Source organism: Gossypium hirsutum, chromosome A04 (assembly GCF_007990345.1).
Source record: "Gossypium hirsutum isolate 1008001.06 chromosome A04, Gossypium_hirsutum_v2.1, whole genome shotgun sequence".
In the NCBI taxonomy this organism is placed as follows: Eukaryota; Viridiplantae; Streptophyta; class Magnoliopsida; order Malvales; family Malvaceae; genus Gossypium; species Gossypium hirsutum.
Window position 1 is genome coordinate 25,003,571 of NC_053427.1, and position 21,919 is coordinate 25,025,489.

Sequence of the window (21,919 nt, forward strand, 5' to 3'; positions counted from 1 at the left end):
ATTGCATACATGTATGATATTATGATATGTTTCTTAGGGATGGGTTTATTATGATTGGAGGAAATGTACTGTACTGCCAGCTTTGCTGCAAATGCTGTTTAGTGCCACAACCGGTGCTATTTTGGAGTGTAGGGATGGGTGGGTTGATTTTATCCCCTCATGGAGCGTAGGGCTGGACGGAGTGGAGTGTAGAGCTTGGATGGGTAGGATTTTTGATTGTGTATCTATACTGATACCGACACTAAAATGGGCTAAGGCGCACACTGATACTTATACTGTAAAGGGCTAAGGACCTAACTGAAACTAAACTGTTACTGATACGTGTTAGGCCCAAACTGTGTTTGCTCATTGCATGAATGACTGTTTGTTGATTAAGGGATTACACACTAAGTTTTCATAAACTCACCGTACTATTTTTTTGGGCAGGTAATCCCCAACCTTAGACGGATCGGTGCTGTGAGGTACTCGGAGGTGGCCACACAACCGTACATGTCTCCGTCTTCGACCTTTAATTAATAAGTAATTTAATTTTGGTATTTTGATGTAAAAAGGCCTCTTTAAATTTTTAGTCTTTAATTCGGGATTTTATTTATTTTGATTTATATATGCTAGCAGTAGGAGGCGGGTTTTCAAAAAGACAAATGTTTTTCAAAACACCACATTTACGTAACATATTTTAGAAGCTTCTGCAACAAACAATGTTTTAAAAGTTAATAACAACTTAATATGATTAACATTTTGTTAAACGACTTGAATTTTAACAAGGGACAAGACATTTCAAAATATTTATTAAGATCACAAAGAGATTTAATGTAGAACGGGTTTTTCAACAATATTATACTTTGCGAAAAACACTTCAATGTGACATCGGCAGATTCGGCCATAACGTCTGGGTCGGGTTTAGGGTGTTACAACTAGTATCAGAGTTCCACTGACATTCAACCTCTTACACGACACAGTAGCAAAATAAACACCCCACTGCACCTACCAAGATTCGAACCTCAAACCTCAAGTGACTACCACATGCCACTTATCCCTTAGACCAGCAGACCTTTTCTGTCATGTTATAAGCACATTAATTTAAAAGGCATACTGACTAGAGACAGGGTTTATTCTTCTAAAAACAAAACTTTTGCATAAGCCGAGGCTTGGACCCAAGACTTTTCAGATACTTCCCAGAACACTTAACCACTGAAGCAGACATGCCTTTATGTCACAAACAAACGAAAATAATTATTTAGGATTTTAGGGCGTTACAACTCTAGCCCCCTAAAATAAAATTTCATCCTTGAAATTTAACTGGTCAGAACAGATAAAGGTATTGTTGTCGCATCGCCTCCTCGGGTTCCCATGTGGCCTCCTCAGAGTTGTGATTACGCAATGGGATAGACTTCTTCCTTAAAACCTCTACATTATGCTCCAATATTTGAACTAGTTCCTCTTCAAAAGTCAGGTCTGGCTTAACCTCAATCTCCTCAATCGATATAACATGCGTAAGGATCAGAGTGGTAGCGCCTCAACATAGAGAAGTGGAACAAATCATGGATCCGGTCCAACTCAAGAGGTAACTCTAACTGATAGGCAACTGGTCCCACATATTTCAGTATGCGGTAAGGCTCAATGAACTTAGGGCTTAGCTTGCCCTTCCGTCCAAATCTTAGTACCTTCTTCCATGGCAAGACTTTGAGAAAAACGAAGTCCCCCATAGAATACTCAATCTCTTTACGCTTCAGATCCGCATACGACTTCTGTCTATCTGATGCCGCCTTCAGTCAATCCCAAATTAGTCTAACTTTATCCTCAATATCAAAAACTATCTCAAGGCCCAGAACACGCCATTCGTCCAACTTGGTCCAACACGAAGGAGTACGACACCTACGACCTTATAATGCCTCGTAAGGTGCCATCTGTATGCTAGCCAGATAGCTATTGTTATACGTAAACTCTGCTAACGACAAGTAGTCCTCCCAACTGCCTCAAAAATCTATCACACAACTCATTAACATGTTCTCCAGTATCTGAATCACTCTCTCTGTCTGGCCATATGTCTAAGGATGGAACGTAGTACTGAAGTCCAACCTTGTACCCAAAACCTCGTGTAACTTTTTCCAGAACCGAGACGTGAAGCGAGGATCCCTATCAGATATTATGGAAATCGGTATCCCATGCAGTCTCACTATTTCAGACACATACAGCTTAGCCAGCTTTTGTAAAGAATAATCAGTACGAACTGGTATGAAATGGGCAGTTTGGTCAATCGATCCACGATGACCCATACCGAAACCTTCTTAGTAGGCGTTAGGGGCAGCCCACTAACAAAGTCCATGGTCACTCTCTCTCACTTCCAAAGTGGAATCTTAACTAGCTGAAGCAACCCTGAAGTTAACTGATGTTCAGCCTTGACTTGCTTGCAAGTCAGACATTTACTTACAAAATCAGTAACTTCATGCTTAAGACCCAGCCACCAATACAACTCACGAAGGTCTCAGTACATCTTATTTCCAACAGAATGCATAGCATAAGGACTGTTATGCACCTCTCGTAGTATAGACTGCCTCAAATCAGTATCCTTTAGTACACAAAATCTCCCACAAAAATAGAGCACCCCTTCACTATTCAATCCAAAATTTGATGTGTTACCACTCTCAATCTATCGGAATCGAGGACCCAAGGACTCGTCCTCCAACTGTTTACCCTTAATCTACTTAATCCACATTGGTTTAACTTGGAGCTCGGCCAACAAGTTACCATCATCAAATAAACTGAGGCGAGCAAACATCACCCTTAGATAATTCAAAGCCCTACGGCTCAGTGCGATGACCACCACATTGGCTTTTCCAGAATGGTATTCGATTGTATAGTCATAGTCTTTAAGCAGCTCATCCATCTACGCTGCCTATGATTTAGCTCCTCCTGAGTGAAAAGATACTTGAGGCTCTTGTGATCCGTGTAAATGATACACCTCTCGCCTATAAGTAATGCCTCCAAATTTTCAATGCGAATACTGCTGCAGCCAACTCCAAATCATGTGTCAGATAATTCACCCTATGAGTCTTAAGCTGATGAGACACATATGCAACCACCTTCCCCTCTTGCATCAACACACATCCTAAACCCACATGTGATGCACCGCTATAAACAATGAACTCTTTCCCAGACTCTGGCTGTATCAAGACTGGGGCTTCAGTTAAAACTTTCTTGAGCTTCTCAAAACTCTTTGCTATGCATTAGCCCAATTAAATGGTACACCCTTAGGCACCAACTTAGTCAAAGTCACATCATCAATGAAAACCCCTCAACAAATCGTCTATAATACCCTGCCAGTCCTAGAAAACTACGGATTTCCAATAAAGTCTTAGGCGGCTTCCAATCCAAAACAGCTTCAATTTTCCGAGGATCAACCTTAATCCCTTTGGCAGATACCAGATGACCCAGAAATGTTACCTCTCACAACCAGAATTCACACTTACTGAACTTGGTGTGCAATTGTTTCTCCCTTAGAATCTACAAAAACACTTGGAGATGCGCATCATGTTCATCTTCAGTTCTCGAATACTCCAGGATGTCATCAATAAAAACTACTACGAACCAATCCAGATAAGGCTAGAACACTCGGTTCATCAGATCCATAAAAGTCACTAGTGCATTTGTCATTTTAAATGGCATCACTAGGAACTCGTAATGACCATAACGAGTCCTAAATGCAGTCTTGTAAACATCAGTCTCTTTAACCCTCATTTGATGGTACCCCGATCGGAGATCAATTTTAGAGAAAACTGAAGCTGTACGAAACTAATCGAATAGATCATTAATCCTTAGTAGGGGGTACTTATTTTTAACGGTCAATTTATTCAATTTCTGGTAATCAATGCACATGCACATGGATCCTTCCTTCTTTTTCACAAACAAAACTGGTGCTCCCCACGGAGACACACTAGCTCGGATGAACCTTCGATCTACTAACTCTTGAATCTGAGCCTTAAGCTCTACAGGCTCCTTTGGTGCCATTCTATAAGGGGTGATGGACACCGAAATTGTACCAGGCAAGAGCTCATTCCCAAACTCAACTTCACAGTTTGAAGCTAACCAAGCAGCTCTTCAGGAAAAACATCCAGAAAATCTTTAACGGTTCTGATATCCTTAATAGAAGAAACCTCAGAATTTGAAAACCAATGTAAGCTAGATACGCCTCACAACCTTACGAACCAATTTTTTGGCCCTTAACGCAAATGTCACATTTGACAAGTAATTCCAATGCTCCCCAACAACAACTACCTTGTCCTCCTCCGCGGTTCTCAGTACAATCTATTTAGCAGTACAGTCCAAGTTTGCCCTATGTTTCACCATTCAATCCATTCCCAGAATTAAGTTCAATTCTCAAAAAGGAAGTTCCATCAAATCTGCCAAAAAGATCATTCCTTGAACCTCCAAAGGTACATCTCTGAACAATTTGTTTACCCTCACTGACTACCCTAGTGGACTCAATACAATGACCTCACTCGTGGTGCTTTCAACCATTATACCTAGAGTCTCAGACACATTACACGCTATATGAGAATAAGTAGATCCTATATCTATCAGTGCAGTATAAGGTACATTATACATGAAAAACGTACCCGTGATAACATCTGGGACATCACCATCCTCTCAACGACGTGTAGCATAAGCCAGAGCAGGTTGCCTCGCCTCTGTGTGGGCAGCAGCTCTGCCCGGTGCCCTCTGACCATGGCCCACACCATTACCACCTCTGGTTTGACCACTACCTCTCAGTGGCTGTTGAAAACCTCTCGGTGGCTGAACAGTACACATACCAATAGCTTGCATCTGATCAAGCCTCCGTGGACAATCTCTGAAACGATGATCCAATGATCCGTATCTCAGACATGCCCCAATCCATTTCTAGCACTAGCCCTAATGGCATCTCCCACAATCCGTACAGGGCTGCGGTCTAGTAACAGCAACAAGGGCCCCAACTTTGACTGGCGCATCGACTCTAGCCTTTTTCTTAGGCCTCAGAAATGAACTTGAGGTCTCCGAACCCCTCTTGTTCCTACCTCTTTCCTTCTTAAGATTCTGGCACTCAGCGCGCTTCACATCCTCAGCGACCTTCGCCTTATCCACTAAAGCAGCAAAATCTCGCTCCCTCTGTGGAGCTATCAAAACCCTTAAACTATCCCTGAGGCTATTCTCAAATCAAACACACTGCTCATATTCAGTTACCACTATCCTACGCGCATAGCAGCTTAATCGCAAGAACTCAGCCTCATATTCGGCCACTGATTTATCCCCTTGTGTCAAATTTAGAAACTCCCTCCTCCTGGCATCCACATAACTAGCACCCACATATTTTCCTTAGAAAGCACTCTTGAAGAATTCCCATGTCAATCGATCGGGCTGAGTGTCCTCTTTAACTGTAAGCCACCACTGGTAGGCTTCATCTAGCAGCAGTGACACTGCACCCTTTAGTTTCTGCTCGGGGGTACAGTCGAGGTCATCAATTATCCTCTCAATGGCCTCAGTCCAATAGCCAGCCACATCAGGGGCTACTCCAGCAATACCCCTGAAAATCTCGGCCCCTTTAGACCAGAGTCAATCCATAACTGACCCACGGCCTACAGTACCAGTATTGGGCCCAGCGACCCACTTCAAAATCTGTAACATATCTTGGGACAGTGCGTCATCCACAGCTGCATGATCATGAGACCTCGTCTTAGTTACTGGTGAAGTTGGTGCCTCTCTAGCTTTAACGTTAGGCATGTGGCCAAATGAAGAAGACCCAGCCCGAGCACCTCCATGACCTCCACCGCGGCCTTTTGTACCCCTTTCACAAGTACCTCTGGTGCTCATTATCGAATTAAACTTTATCTGTACTAACAATTTTATGCACCATTTTACAGTTCCAGTGTTTATTAATGGATATTTTATGAAAAACAGTATCAGTAATTCAGAGTTTGCTTTATCGGATCGCATTCTTACTACAGTTTTAGTTTACCCTAAATAGAGTATTTCAGTACAGTCTACTAGCTATAGTAGTCTCAGTATTTCAATTTAAACCGTCAATAGTTTCAGAGGATTTATAGAATCAGCGCCGGAGACTCGGTGTACCACACATTTAGCAAAAACTTTTCACAATACTTCCAAATCATTTAAAACATTTATTTTTGGAAATTCCAAGTTTTAGAAGAAACCCACTCCACAATCGAGTTTTGCAACCTGGCTCTAATACCACTAAATGTAACAGCCCAAACCTGGCCTAAACGTTACGGCTGAATCTAGTGATGCACATTACAGTGTTTATTGCAAAGCATAACTTCATTGAGAAACCCATTCTATATTTAACCTCTTTATGATCTTAGCGAAAATTAAAGGATATCCCGTTTAGTTTCAAAGCTTAAGTCATTTGACAAAAAGTTAACCATATTGAATTTGTTATTAATTTTAAAATATTATTTCTTGTGGAAGGTCTAAAAACATGTTGCGTAAACGTGGTGATTTGAATAACGTTTATCTTTTTGAAAAACCCGCATCCTAATACTAGCAGATATAAATCAAAATAAATAAAACCCCGAAATTAAATATTAGAAATTACAGAGGCCTTATTACATTTAAAACACCCAAAATAAAACTATTCATAATTTAAAACCTAATAAGAAAGTCCGTGCAGTTGTGTGGCCACCTTCGAGTCCCTCGTAGCTCCGACCCGTCTAAGCCTAGGGATTACCTATACAGATAAACAGATGGGTGAGTTATGAAAACTCAGTGTGTAATCCCATATTAAATAACCAATCAGAAAGCATAAACAGTCTGGCTTAAGCCTAATTCAGTAACGGTTAAGTTTCAGTTGGGGCCTTAGCCCATTCTAGTATCAGTATCAGTGTGGGCCTAAGCCCATCTCAGTGACAGTATAGTACATATATGCAATCAATAGATTCTACCCAACCAGCCTCTACACTCCATCTTCGTCCAGCCTTACACTCCATGTAGGGATAAAATCAACCCACCCATCCCTACACTCCAAGTAGTACCGGTTGCGGCACTAAACAGTATTTTTAGCAGAGCTGCCAGTACAGTACACTTCCTCCAATCATAATAAACCCATCCTTATGCAATATGTCATGCATCATGTCATAATATCATAGATCAGTATATATATAAAATGGCATGCTCAAACATAGTCATACATCTCATAGGGGCATATCAGTCATTTTACCACGTAGGGGCATTTCAACCATTTTATCATTTAGAGGGGTCTAGGTACACTTGCCGACCCAATAGTAGGTCCACAGTCATCTTGGGCGACCCGTGCAACCTTAACAGTCCAATAGTGAAAATGGGCCCACGACCCATATTGCGGCCCATGTTAGCCCACACGCCCGTGTCGCCCACATAGCCCGAAAATGGCCTTGGCTGTGTAGATTACATAGCCTGGCTTAATATTCTCCATACGTTCATGTGGTTTGCCTGTGTGAGGCCCACATAGCTCAGGTCAGCCAATAATGGCCTAAAACGACCTCGGCCCATGAAATCTCTCATGGGTGGCCTCAACGATTAGACTCCCGTGTTCAAGCATTCAGACCTCCGCACGAGCGAGCGCATGCCCATGTAGCATCAATGAACACTAATTTCGGCTTTTGCCAATCTACGATTAAGGCAGTGTTTTACACACCTTGTTTACGAAAATGTGTGAATAGCCTACAAGTGCCAAAATCTACATTTAATCAAGGCATTCTTTTAGACGTTAACAATAGGGTTAACAACCTTTCTTAATACTAAACCCAACTTATCATTAATACTTGTCTTGATTGAACAAATGTGGCTTAAATTAATCACACACTCCTTGTTGAATATCTGCATTACCTGCGAAATCCATTAATTATGATTGCTTATACACCTGGCTTAAAACAACATATACTAACTTATAGAAAACAAAAAACCCAAAAGTAGGGGAAAGAAGCATTCGACCAACACCAAGGAATACAAGCCAACATACCCTAGTTGAACACAATGACTACAAACAGAGTTACCTTTGATAGAGTGATAAGGGAAAGATTTCAGTCTCTTCATTAACAATGTAAAAGCCCCTACTCCTTAAGAAGTTCCAGAAACTAAAAGGGGTACAACATAAAAGAAAGAGGAGATGAGAATCGGGGATGAAGAAAAGGGAGAGATTGATGGAACAAAAGCAATGTTCGACTACAAGGAGAGAAGGTATTCGGTCACAACCAAACCAAGCCAGAGAGAGGAACAAGGAGAATCAGCCAAACAATAAGAAGCAAAAGAGGAGGTTTAATAAACTCAAAAGAATTGAGAGAGAGGGAAGGAGAGCATTCGGCTAATGACACGAAGGGAAGAAGAGCAAAGATAACAATTGAAAGACTTGAAGAAGAGTGACAATTTGAAATTAGCAAAAACATAAGGTACTATCAAATTTTCTTAGCACTATTCGGCCTCCATAGAACAAAAGAAAAGAACCAAAATGTACACAAAACCTAAAGTAGAGTACTCAAACTCACCAAAGCCGAAAGTCTAGAGTGCCACAGTTCAAATTCGGCACCCTACTTCCTCTCCTCTCACTTCCCATAATTTCCTCCACAATATCCTACTAGGATTCTGCTACATAATCCCCACACCCTTAAACACTCCAACCACCCACTAGCATCAGATTTCCACTAACATTCAACTTCTCACACGGCACAACAGGAAAATAAACACCCCATTGCACCTACGAGGAATTGAACCTCAAACCTTAAGTAACTACCACACGCCACTTATCCCCTAGACCCGCAGGCCCTTTCTGTCATGGTATAAACACATTAATTTAAAAGGCCTACTGACTAGAGACAAGGTTTATTCTTCTAAAAACAAAACTTTTGCATAAGCCAAGGCTTGAACCCAAGACTTCTCAAACACTTCTCAGAACACTTAACCACTGAAGCAGACATGCATTTGTGTCACAAACATACAAAAATAATTATTTAGGATTTTGGGGTGTCACATCTCTATTCAATTTAGTCCAAAATTTACTTTGACGCATTTTTACACAATTGCGCATAGTATTTCACATCTTTTACAATTTAGTCCTTATTTCATAAAAATAAATTAATGCAATTCAACCACAACCCATGCTAGCCGAATTACTATTATGCCCCTAGCAACCCATATTTTTCATTTATTTAACATTTTAACCACAAAGATTCCACATTTCACAATTTAATCCCTAATTTGCATTTTCACTAAAAATCACTTTATAAAACTTCTATAATTCACAACCAACATTCATAATCTATCATCAAACATCAAACATCAAAACACACATGTATTCATCCATGACATCATTCAAAATCTTTAACAGTTTTGCAAAAAATCCCTGGGCTAGCTAGACCTAGTTGCAACGATATCAAAAACATAGAAATCATTAAAAACACGAGAAAACTTATACCTTAATTCGCTATCCAAGCTTGGTCAAATTTGAAAGCTTAAAAATGGTGTTTCTTTTCCTTAGAATCTCGGCTAGAAGATGATGAATGAAATAATTGGATTTTGTTTTACCTATTTTAATTATTTACTAATTAAATTACTTATATAACCTTACTTAGTCACATTAATGATGTCCATATTTGTCTATTACCTTTATTAATGGAATAATTACAACATAAGGACCTTCAATTTATGGTTCTATAGCTATTGAATATCTTTAACTTTTTCTCTTTACGCGATTTAGTCCTTTTTATTAAATTGACTAGTCAAACGATAAAATTTCTAAACGAAACTTCACACAATCACTCAATCATGCTGTAAACATTAGAATAATAATAAAATAAATATTTTGACTTCAAATTTTTGGTCCCAAAACCACTGTTCTAATTTGACTAAAAACGGGCTGTTACATTGGTCGTGTGGCATAAGTCAGTATACCCTACAGGTTTGGCACGGCCTAGCACATGGCTTAGCACACGGGCATGTGAGGCAATTTTGAAGGGCACATGGGCTAGTCACACGAGTGTGTGGTTGGCCATGTGACCCAAGTTAGGGAGTTAACGGGGTTGAACATGGGTTAGGACACGACCATGTGATCGTATGTCGAATGTCCACACGGCCTGTGACACGGGCGTGTCTTTGGCCCTGTGAGACACACGGCTGGGCCACACGGTTGGGCCACACGAGTGTGTGTCCCCTGTGTTTTGAAAAACTTTTTAAGTTTTTAAAAAATTTCCTAAGATATTGGTTTAGTCTCAAACCACTTCTAAAGCATGTTTTAGGCCTCGTAGGCTCATATTAGGGACTTGATGAATGATTATGAATGACTTGTATTTGAATTTGATAATTGTATGAGAAATATATGTTCGATTGTATAATAAGTTCAGTAACGCTCCATAACCCTATTTTGGCGATGGATATAGGTGAGTGGTGTTAAATGCCATTGGTCATAGTGGTTGTATGAAATTATACCATATGTATATAGCTTAATTATGCATGATTTTGGTGCCTTGTTATGGCTTGTGCATATGTGCGATTTTGGTTGTAGGTACATGCATAGTTGGGTGAGAAAAATGGCTTTTAAAATGACCTATTTTTGTCCACACGGGTAGAGACACGGGCGTGTGTCTTAGCTGTGCGTGACACACGGCCAGGAGATACAACTGTGTGTCCACTAAAGCTTTCGAAGAATTACAAGTCAGGCTGTTCCACAGCCTGGCAGACGGCCTGGCACACGGGCATGTGAGCTTACTTCAAAGGGTACATAGCCTGGCACACGGGTGTGTAGCTTGACCATGTGACCCAAGCCAGTGAGTTACACGAGCACAGACACAAGCTAGGACACAATCGTGCTCCCCTACTTCGAATGCCCATACGGCCTAAGATATGGGTGTGTCTCGTAACCATATGAGTCACACGGCTTGGCCACAAGGCCGTGTGACCCTTATAGTTTAAAAATTTTATCTTTTTCCATAAAATTTTATAAGTTTACAATTTAGTCCCGACTTGTTTCTATCATGTATTTAGGGCCACGTGGGCTCGTTTAAGAGACAATATGTATGTTTTGAATTGGTTTTAATGTATTTATTGATATGATTTGAAAAGTCCAAAATTTATGTCCATTTGATTTGAAAACTCTGTAATGCTCCGTAATCCTCTTCCAGCAATAGATATGGGTTAGGGGTGTTTATAAAGAAACATCATGCAACCACATCAATGGCTGAGGATAACTGAGTTAGTTTATTTTAAGCTTTAGCTATAGTATTCATGCATTGCATGGAGCTGTAAGTTTTATTTTGATAAGTACATATTGCCATTGCATTTTTATTGTCTTTACATTTTCATGTTAGTGCATTAGGGACAATACAAACTTTAAGTTTGGGGGAATGCACATGGAGCTTGAAAATGCACCCGCATTTTAATTTTTTTCTTAGTAATGAAGCATGCAAGCTTTAATTATAGTTAATGAAAATTGTTTGAAAATTTTTGTTACATTCGATGCTTAATTCTTGAATCACGTGAATTATCAATGAATGAGTTGGATAAATCTGACAGAAGGTTCTAGCTTTAATTCTTTAATGAATGGATTAGGTTGCATTAGTAATGGATGACTGGCATCATTCTTTAAATCTTGAGTGAATCTGTTTTTTACAGCTACTTATATGTATATATATAGTTATAAATCAGAGACTCTACAAAGTGGGTGTAGTATAGAATGTTAAAGAGGGAACGCTCCAATACAAGCGTTAGAAAAATCAATTTGGCCAAAGGTTGTCCCTACATGAGTGTGTATCAATGTAATTACGTACTCTTTGGGTGTTTGTTGCACTCCATCATTAGTTCTCAGGAACAAGGGTACAATAATGCAACGGTATCCTGTAACATCCCGAAATAGGACCTAAATGGAACAGTACGAAACCACGAATCTGAGATAGAAAATTTTATTACGATTAATTTTATGATTTACCGAGTGATTAGATGCATGTGTTAGAATACCAATAAGAACTTTCAGTGATTACATGTATGATTTGCATATTAGGGCTTAATTGCAAAAGTTGATAAATATGAGTTCTAAATGCCAAGGGATTTAAATTGAAGTGCATAATTGAAGTAGAGGTTCTTAAATGGAAATTAGACCATTATATTTTCATGGACAAAAATGGATATACATAGGTAGAAATAACTAAAAATTTTAATGAAGGGCATTTTAGTAAAGTGTCAAATAAAAGAATTAAAAAGGGAAAAAGATGGCAAAAATGTTCTCATCTTCTTCCTTAGGCCGAATTTCAAGGGTTCTGCATAGCTAGGGTTTGTTTCAAGCTTCCAAGCTCCATAGCAAGTGATTCCGAGCCCCGTTTTTAATGTTCTTTACGTTTTTGGAGTCCCGGTAACTTGATTAAGCTTATTCTAGCAATAATTTGACCTAGGGTTTATATTTGGAAAAATACCCATAGGTAAAATTTATTTATTTTGATTTTTTATGATAGAATATTAAGCTTTAAATTGTGTTAAACAACTTTTGCTAAGCGATTTTACGTGAAAACAAGTAAAACGACAAAATCGGTAAAAAATACCTAATATTCATAAGTACATGTTAGAGGGAGAATTTGATGTTGCCATAGAAGGGAAAATTGATCAGTATGTCATAAAACATAAGAAAATAGGATGAAGTTTAATTTTCGAGCCATGAGGTAACAGTGTAAATATGTAAAAGTTTAGGGGCAAAAGTGTAATTTTTCCAAAGCTTGAGTTAAGGACTATTTTAATAAATGTGAGTATTAAATAAGCTAAATTTGTTATTATAGTTCAAGATGAACAAAATCCGGAGTTAGATCGGGGAAAGAAAATGATAGTGGACTAAATTGATATACTTGAGCGTATTTTGTTTCGTGGTAAGTTTGCGGTAAATAAATGTAATATTCTATTATTTTATGTTAATGTTGTTAATTTCCAGCATGTGTATATTTATTTTATGAAATTATTCAAAGAAGACTCAAGCATAAATTGACGGAGAAGTAATTTCAGAAAGTCCCGGTTGAACCTTGGGAATGTGTAGGATACAAATGTCATGACATTAGGGTTTAAGGATACCACGTAAGACCATGCCAAGGCATGGAAATTGTTAAGGTTTCTAAGGCAAGGATATCTTGTAGGACCATGTCAAGACATGGCATTGATAAGTTACTATAAGGCAAAGTTCCCATGTAAAACCATGCCAAGGCATGGCATTGGTGAGTTCATAAGAAAATGATACCATGTAAGACCATGACAAGTCATGGCAATGGTAAGGTACCCGTGTATCCTTAGTATTCCAAGTGGTTCAACGGGAAAAATTAATGAGAATATCAAGGTAAGGTAAGGTAAGACGAGTTATACTAAAAAGGTAAGACAAGTTCATGCTAGAAGAGAAAATGGAAGTATATAATGTTCATGTATGCTTGATAAGAAAAAGGGTAAGTAAAATGTATTAATAAATTTGATTAAGTAAGTATTTAAGTGAGTAAGTGAAGAAGTTTAAAATATGTCTATGATAATTAATGAAGTTGCATTAAGTAGTATCATGCCAAGTCGTAAGATAATTCTTATGAATGTTGTTATTTATTTGCATGCAAACATACTAATCTTAATGCTTACCCCCTTTATTTTCCTTCTTTTTATAGTTTTGTCAAGATAACTTGGGGATCGTAAAGTACGTCGAGGTCCAGGCACACTATCACAAGGATTATTTTGGTATAGCTAGACGTTTCATTTTTAGTATGGCATGTATAGCATCGTAGCCATTTTGTGTGAATGATCTTATGATATGGCTAATGAATGGTATGTAAATGTTTGATAATGATTAGCTATTGGAATGGCTAGTCAAGGACATGTTTGGTGTTATGTATGCCTAAATGCTAGTTATTCCATGGAAATCATGAAAAGGTGAAATTAGCTTTAAAACAGTATCGGACAGCAGTAATGTCATGAATTTGAAAAATCACTAAACATAGTGGAAATGGATTTAGATAGTTAATGAGATATATAATTAAATATTATTGAGTCTATCTTCATATGAAAGAAACAGGGTAAATAAAGGAGTTGTATTTTATGAGATTTTTAAATTTTGGTGAGACAGGGCCAGAGTGATTTCTGAATCCCCTGTTTTGAATTTAGAAATTCACTAAAAATTGTAAAAAAATAATTAGGAGTTATACTTAATATTTATAGATTTCTTATTGAGTCTAATTTTAAGAAATGTAAACGGCATGGTTATTTGAATTCTATACAGGGAGAAAATTAATTCGTAGTGAACAGAGGTCAAGAAGCCAAACACAGAAATAGGAGAAGCTTTAACTAATAAACTATACTAATTGTCAAGATGAAAAATTCTGACATAAATTTAGTAAGAAGATATATGAGTCTAGTTTCAGGGAAAATTTACGGATTTTAATTTTGAGTTTCGTAACTTGAGTTATGATTTATTTAGTGACTATGATGTAGATGGACAGTTTATTTATGAAAGATGAAATAAATTGTTTTGATTTGTTTAAGTGATTGAATTTTTTTATTGATTCCGATTTGTTCCTGAACCATTTCAATTTCATGTTTTAGGGTCTCGAGGACCCTTTTTAGGGACATATTGAATGAATGAAACTAAATTAATTTTAAAATCAATTTTTTATGACTCAAAATAGTAAACTAAGTCTGGTAATGCCTTGTGCTCGACTCCTACGACGGTCTTGGGTAAGGGGTGTTATATTTATTGGTATCAGAGCAAAAGTTTAGTTGGTTCTTGAAATATTTAGTATGAATAAGAGTCTAGCTATACATGCCATAGTTATATGTTGATAGTGTGATGACTCTTGACGATTTTAAAATGTTTTCTTTTATAGTTATCGATCCCGAACAAGCTGGTGCAAAAGATGTAGAGAGTAACGCGCCCGCTCCCGTAGAAGGGATGGTGCCACCAGGGGGAGGGGCTCGAGAAGCCTTCTTCCAAGCTATGAATGAATGGTTTGCCGAGTTTGTTCGTACAAATCCGGCTATTAGACCTCTACCTCCTCATGATCCTCAGACCACTCATGTATCTCCCCTAGTCATAGGTACGGTTATAAGAGAAAAGCCACCAGTTGATAAAATTAGAAAACAAGGAGCCGAGAAGTTTCGAGCTACAAAAGATGATGATGCAAAAAAGGAAAAATTTTGGCTTAAGAATACTATCAGAGTCTTTGATGAGTTATCCTGTACACCTGAGGAACGTATGAAATGTGTTGTATCACTTCTTAGAGATTTGGCCTACCATTGGTGGAAGACACTTGTATCAGTTGTACCGAAAGAGAGAGTCACTTGGGATTTCTTTCAAGAGGAATTCCGTAAAAAGTACATCAGTCAAAGGTTTGTTGACCAGAAAAGAAAAGAGTTTCTAGAGTTGAAATAGGGCAATATGATAGTGACTGAATATGAGGGCGAGTTTGTTAGACTCAGCAATTATGCTCGAGAGTGTGTGTCTACAGAGGCTGTTATGTGCAAAAGATTTGAGGATGGGCTTAATGATGATATCCGGTTGTCTATTGGTGTCCTAGAAATAAAAGAGTTTGTTGTCCTAGTTGAGAGAGCCTGAAAGGCAGAGGAGCTATTAAAAAGAAAGGGCAAAGTTGAAATTGAGATGCAAGACATGAAGAAAAGGCCAATGAGCAAGTCATTTCAGTCTACATCCAAGAGGCTTGGAGAGTTCTCCACTAGATCTAATTTTTCAGCTGGATATTCTAGCCGAAATAGAGGCGTAACAGTTATGAGTTCGAAAGCTCAGACCACTTCGATTGCAAGTGTTGGTAGTGTTCAGCCTGATAGACCAGAGTGTCCCCAATATGGTCGACATGACCCAGGTCAGTGTCGAGCAACTGAGACAGGCTGTTTTCGTTGTGGTGCACCAGACCATTTTTTCGGGAGTGTCCCGAGATGATTAAAGGAGAAGCAATACCGAGTGTAAGATCAGGCAACACTCCTGTCAGAGGCAGACCACTAAAAAATCCAGGAGCTGGGGCAAGTAATAGAGGTGCATCTAGGGTAATAGCCCAAAATTGGGTCTAGTTGGAACAGAGGTTTCAGGACCAGAAAATTCGAGAGAGAAAAAATTATTTTATGATTATTTTGAGGTCTACGATATGATTTCATGATTGTGTGAAAATTTCGTGAAGAAATTCTATGCATAAAGTGCTCAATTTGAAGTTAGGGACTAAATTGAATAAGTTGTAAAACTTGCATTCTAAAAGTTTCTAGTATGAAATTGCTTTGAAATATTAATTAGGATGTCTTAAATAGAAATTTGACCAATTTATAAGTGATGGAAAAAAATTGGACGTGGATGGAATTTTTGAAAGTTTAGTAAGGAAGGGCATTTTGGTCATTTGGTAATTAAAAGAAATAAAATGGGAAAATAAAGCCAAAATTGACTCATATTTTTCATGGAGGCCGAAATTAGCATGGGGGAAACCATGGCTAGGGTTTTCAAGCTTTCCAAGCTCAATAGTAAGTCCGTTCTAACCCCGTTTTTCAAGTTCTTTACGTTTTTGGAATCCCGGTGATTTGATTAAGCTTATTCTAGCAATAATTTAAGCTAAGGTTCATATTTGGAAAAATACCCAAACGTGAAATGTGTTTATGTTGATGTTTTATGATAGAATATGAGGTTTTAAATTATGTTAGACAACTTGTGCTACTCGGTTTTGAGTGAAAACGAGTAAAAGGGCTTAATCGGTAAAAATACCTAATAGTCATAAGTATATGTTAGAGTAGGAATTTGATGTTGCCATAGAAGGGAAAAGTGATCAGCACGTCATAAAACATATGAATAAGGGATGAAGTTTAATTCCCGAGCCTAGGGGCAAAAGTGTAAATATGCAAAAGTTTAGGGGCAAAATTGTAATTTTTCAAAAGTTTGAGTTAAGGACTGTTTTGAATATTACATTAATTAATTAAGTAAAATATGATGTTTTAGATCCCGAAAATTGAGATTTGAACCTAGAATGAGAGAAAAATCGAAAATTGGGAAAGTTGGTAAAATGATCATTTTAGTATCGAGGTAAGTTCATATGTATAATAAGCATTAATTTATGCATGTTTCAATGTAAATTTGATATATTTATTATAATTTCCGAGATGTTGAAAGTATGTAAGTTGGTATGATAATAATACAGCAATAATGTTGTAAATTTGAAAGTTAAATTTAGTGAATTAATTGAATTATGTTAAATTAAATGATTATGGTGCCAAGTTTATGAATTGATTTAAAAATATGTCTATAGTACATGAAGTGCATTGAATTATCATACATAAATGTGATTTCTATGATTATGGATATTATGGGAAATTGTAAGTTCATATGATTTTTAATAAGGCAATGTGTAATTTAATGTTATTGCCTTGATATTTAACAATATGTTTGTGGATAATTACTTGATTGGTGAAATTGTTGGAAAAGAGAGAGAAATCCCGGTTGAACCTTCGGAAAGATTGGATGATACAGATAGTTTGTAGCTAGGTCACATGTATGGTGCTGAGTGCACATCATGTGTACAAGAGAGCTACAAGACATTATGATGTAGCTAGGTCGCATGGGTGATACTATGTGTACACCATGTAGACAAGAGAGCTACGGGATATATGTAGCTAGGTCGCATGCGTGGTTCCAGGTGAAGGACACCATGTAGACATGAGAGCTACGAGATAAATTGGCTAGGTCACATGGGTGGTACTGAGTGTTCACCATGTGTACAAGAGAGCCGAACTATATGATTGGTGGAGCTATGTGCTAAAACCACCAAGTATCGAGGATTGATCCGAAGTGTTCAACTGGAGACTCTCTATGTATTGCTTTGTGAGTTTTGTGATGAATAAGTGCAGGAACTTGGTTATGTGAATGATATGTTCATTAAGTGACCAGGATGTGGTAAGGTTATAAACAAGTAAGTTATACATGAGGATGATTTTATGGCGACCTTGTGATCATGGGCCTATACTTGTGATGTATGAAATATGGTGAAAATGATTTGTGATATGTATGTTAAAATGAGGTTAATACAAAGAAAATGTGAAAGAGTGAATTAGCAATAAAACTGTTTTGGACAGTAGCAGTGACATGATTTTGAAAAATCACCAAATATAGTAGAAATTGAATAATAGACTTAATGAGATATCAAATTAAATCTTAATGAGTCTATTTTCATATAGAATAAACATAGAAAGAAAAGAAGTTCTATATTCTGAGATATTTATGTTTTTTTGAGACTGGTTCAGAATGATTATGTGATCCCCTGTTCTGACTTTGGAAAATCACAAAAATTTGGATAAACATAATTAGAGGCTTAAAATTATATTTTTAAAATCCCTAATGAGTCTATTTTCAAGATAAATCAACAAGAACATTATCCGAGTTTTGTACTGTGAGATAATTAGTTTTTAGTGAAGAGAGGTCAGAACTGTCAGAATGTGAAATAGGAGAAATTTTAATAAATAAACTGTACTAATTGGACAAACCAAAAATTATGAAAATTTTGTGGTGGAAAGATATGTGAGTCTAGTTTCAGGGAAAATTTACGGATCTTAATTTGGAGTTCTGTAGTTCGAATTATAAATAAGTAAGTGACTATGACTCGTGTGGACAGTTTGATGTGAGCATTTATTAGTAAATTGTGAAATCGTACTTACAAGAATGCTATATACATTAAGGATGTGGAATGGAGAGGAGGAGGAGGAAAAATAAATATATGTGGAATACATGGAAACTATGGTATATGAAATATTGATATAATGAAATAAATGATATGTGTTTATAAGAAACCAGAAAGAGAATGATATGTATCATGACATGTATATATATATATGACTAGTCTCAATGTAATGCTTGTAGGGTATGGAGTTGAATTAAAATGTTTTAGGCAAACATGTTATTTGCGCATCTGAATTGTGGTATTTTATAAAGATATGATCTAGTTTTAAATATGAATGCTTGATGATTAAGCTGAAGATATTTGGTCAGATGATAATCTTGGTATAAATGTATAAGTGGTACTATAATAAACAAGGTAAATGAGTATGAGAGACACATGTATGATGATATACAAATGCTATGTTTGTGGTTTAATTGAGAATATTTAATCATAAATGAATACCATGTTATATGCTTTTGATTTTGTATAAGTGTGTAAGAGATTAAGGTTGACTAAAGCTTGGAAAATAGCCTAGGTATATTCCACACAGGCAGAGACACGACCATGTGTCTCAAATGGAACACGACTTTGGGACACGGGCGTGTGGAGCCTTAAAGCATGAAATTTCCAAGATTTTGTAAGTTCTCGGTTTAGTCCAGAACCCTTTCTAAAGTATGTTTTGGGCTTCGTAGACTCAAATAAGGGACTATGTGTAAGTGAATGAACGTTTTGAAATATGAATGAAATTTTATGGCCCGTATTTTAGTTTAAGGTTTGTATATTTGTCCGATAATGCCTCGTACCTTATCCCGACCTCGGGTACAAGTAAGGGGTGTTACATCTAGAGATTCAGCAGTGAGGCCAGATGTTAGAGCACCTGCGAGGACCTATGCTATCACTACTCGCAAAGAGGCATCCTCCCCCGTTGTGATTACGGGTACATTTTCTCTCCATGATACTAGAGTTATTGTTTTGATTGATCTAGGTTTGACCCATTCATATGTTTGCACAAAATTGATGCCTAGTATGAGTATGCCTATAGAATCTACAAAATTTGTGATTAAAGTATCGAATCCATTAGGCAAGCATGTATTAGTAGATAGAGTATGTAGAAATTTCCCTTTGATGATTAGAGGTCACTGTTTCCCGGCCGATCTCATGCTATTTCCATTTGATGAATCTGATGTGACTATTGGTATGGATTGGTTGACTACACATGATGTGATAGTGAATTGTGGAAAGAAATTCATTGAATTGAAATGTGAAAATGGTGAAATTCTTCGGGTTAATTCAGAAGAGTCAGATAGTTCATTTGCCATGATTTTTGTTATGTCTGCTCAGAATTGTTTGAGAAAAGGGTATGAAGCTTATCTTGCTTTTGTGTTGAACACTAAAGATCTAGAATTGAAAATTGAATCAGTGCCTGTGGTATGTGAGTTTCCCGATGTGTTTCTGGAAGAACTACCAGGTTTGTCTCCTGTTAGAGAAGTTGAGTTTGGTATTGAGTTGATTCCAGGTACCACTTCCATTTCTATTTCTCCTTATAGAATGGCCCTGTTGGAATTGAAAGAATTGAAAGCTCAGTTGCAGGAATTAACAAATAAAGGCTTTGCAAGACCCAGTAGTTCACCATGGGGTGCACTAGTGCTATTTGTGAAAAAGAAAGACTGATCGATGAGATTGTGCATAGATTATCGGCAGCTTAACAAGGTAACAGTAAAGAACAATTATTTACTGACTAGAATTGATTATTTGTTTGATCAATTGAAGGGAGCCACTATGTTCTCCAAGATAGATTTGAGATCCGAATATTATCAGTTGCGAGTTAAAGAGTCAGATGTCCCGAAGACTACTTTTCGTACTAGGTATGGTCATTATGAGTTCCTTGTGATGCCATTTGGCTTAACTAATGCTCTTTCCATTTTCATGGACTTAATAAACCAAATTTTCAGATCGTACTTGGATAAGTTTGTAGTTGTGTTCATTGATGAAATCTTGATTTATTCTCAAGATGAGACTGAGCATGCTGAGCATTTGGGAACAGTTTTACAGATTCTGAGTGATGATCAGTTGTATGCCAAGTTTAGAAAAAGTGAGTTCTGGTTACGAGAAGTTGGTTTGCTTGGACATATTGTCTTAGGTCAAGGTATCAGGGTTGATCCGAGCAAGATTTCAGCCATTGTTGATTGGAAGCCTTCTAGAAATGTATCAGAAGTCAGAAGCTTTCTTGGTCTTGCCCGATATTACAGATGATTTGTAGAGGGATTTTTCATGATAGCTACCCGACTGACAAGATTGCTATGAAAGAATGTCAAGTTTGAATGGATTGAGAAGTGTCAATAGAGTTTTGACAAGTTAAAGGCATTATTGACTGAAGCTCCCGTTTTAGTACAACCAGAACCAGGTAAAGAGTTTGTGATTTACAGTGATGCGTCCTTGAATGGACTTCGTTGTGTACTTATACAAGAAGGAAAGGTAATTGCTTATGCCTCTAGACAGCTAAAGCCACATGAGAAGAACTATCCAACACATGATTTAGAGCTAGCTTCCATTGTTTTTGCACTGAAGATCTGGAGGCATCATTTGTACGGTGAGAAGTGCCGAATATTCATTGATCACAAAAGTTTGAAATATTTGATGACTCAAAAAGATTTGAACTTGATGCAAAGAAGATGGCTAGAGTTGATTAAAGATTATGAGCTAGTGATCGATTATCGCCTAGGTAAGGCAAACGTTGTTGCTGATGCTTTGAGTAGGAAATCTTTGTTTGCATTAAGAGCTTTGAACACTAGTCTAGCCTTATCACATGATGGTTTTATCTTAGCTAAGTTGAGAGCTAAATCGATGTATCTTGAAGAAATTTGTGAAGCTTAGAAAAATGACAATGAGTTGGTAGCAAAAGAGTTCAGTGTGAGTCGGATATAGAGTTAGATTTTTAGATTAGTTCTGACAGTTGTTTGATGTTCAGAGACAGGGTATGTGTATCGAAGAATGATGAGCTTATTTGAAAGATCGTACAGGAAGCACATAGTATTTCTTTATCTATTCATCCAGGTAGTACAAAGATGTATAATGATTTGAAGAAAATGTACTGGTGGGTAGGAATGAAAAGGGACATTTCAGAGTTTGTTTCTAGATGCTTGATCTATCAGCAGGTAAAAGTCGAACATTAGGTAGCATTATGTTTATTGCAGCCTGTGCTAGTCCCTGAGTGGAAATGGGACTGAGTTACTATGGATTTTGTGATAGGATTC